Source organism: Hyla sarda, chromosome 8, assembly GCF_029499605.1.
Source record: "Hyla sarda isolate aHylSar1 chromosome 8, aHylSar1.hap1, whole genome shotgun sequence".
NCBI classification, from domain to species: Eukaryota; Metazoa; Chordata; class Amphibia; order Anura; family Hylidae; genus Hyla; species Hyla sarda.
The window spans coordinates 8,168,446-8,170,259 of NC_079196.1; positions in this window are offsets into that span (position 1 = coordinate 8,168,446).

Sequence of the window (1,814 nt, forward strand, 5' to 3'; positions counted from 1 at the left end):
CAGGTTTTTGTCACAATGTCTCGGTAAATTTGCCCATTCATCTTTTCTTCAATTATGTGAATTTTGCCAGAACCATTTGGTGATAATCTGCCCCCATCATGATGTTTCACCTCCACACTTCACTGTTGGTGTTTTTAGGGTGACGTGCGGCCATTTCTCCCATAAAATGTGTATTATGGCACCAAACAGTTAAAGGGTAGCTCCCACCATCCTATTTTTTTTTTCTGTCCCTGCCTATTGCCAATCTATCCCTAACCCCCTCCCGGCTTTTAATTTTAATTTTTACTTTATTAAAAATGTTTTTTGTCTGCCTGGCAGTGTGCTCACTACCAGGCAGACTTCCCCAGCAGGCACCACGTCACTGATGCCTGCTGGGGGGGGGGGGGACTTCCGCCCTTAGTTCATCTACACAGGGTGCCTCCAGCTGTTTCATCACTACATCTATTGGCTGTCAGGGCATGCTGGGAGTTGTAGTATTGAAACAGCTGGAGGCACCCTGTGTAGATAAACTATTAGTTAGTTACATGCGGCGCTAGCCCGTCCCCTCCGTCTCCCTCCCCCCGCGCCATACCCCTTTCCCTCCATCACAAACCCCCCTCCCCCCCCGCATACCCCGTTCCCTCATTACACTTACTGCAGAGTCCGGCAGCGGGCGTGCAGGGACAGCGGCGACGATGAGGCGGCGGCGATGTGCGGGAGGAGAAGCCTCCCAGCCAGTGGCCGGGGAGCTAATGCGCTCGCTCCATGCAAGACTGATTGACAGGCAGGGAGCTAGTGCAGCTGAATGAAAAAGGACCGATGCCCGGCCGCATCAGTCCTTTTTCAGGTGTGACGCCACACCAGGCTGCAGCCAGCCACTAGGAGGGAGACCCCTAGTGGCCGGTTTTCAAATGTAAATTAAACCATTTTAATAAAAAAAAATAATAAGAGTATATTAGAGATATGTTGTAGTACGTAAGTACCACAACATATCAAAAAATAAAGTTGGTGACAGTGCCCATTTAATTCTGCTCTCATCTGACCGCTCTATATTCTCCCAGGATTTTAAACTTTACACGAGCTTGTATGACTTCTTGGCAATGAGACCTTTTTGTAGCCATCAGTTGGGACTGAACCGCTGATAGTAATTTGCGCTGACAAGTGGCTGGATTGCTTTTTAATTACTGATAGATTTCAGCTATTGTCTTGGCTTTTCATGCCTTTTTTTTGTCTCCCTTTGTTTATGCATTCAATACTTTTTCCCTGTGTAATTTTACATTATTACAGTTAATTCCTGATCTTACTTGTTTTGATTTCTTTGCATATATGGATTGTGTGTGTATATATAATATATATATATATATATATATATATATATATATATATATTAAAATTAGAATATCGTGCAAAAGTTCATTTATTTCAGTAATGCAACTTAAAAGGTGAAACTAATATATGAGAGAAACTCATTACATGCAAAGCAAGATAGTTCAAAGCAATTGTGATGATTATTATGATTACAGCTCATGAAAACCCCAAAGCCAATACAGTGACCCCCCCCCCCGACCTATGATGGCCCCGACATACCATATATATACAGTGACCCCCCGACCTACGATGGCCCCGACATACCATATATATACAGTGAACCCCCGACCTACGATGGCCCCGACATACCATATATATACAGTGACCCCCCAACCTACGATGGCCCCGACATACCATATATATACAGTGACCCCCCGACCTACGATGGCCCCGACATACCATATATATATACAGTGACCCCCCGACCTACGATGGCCCCGACATACCATATATATGCAGTGACCCCC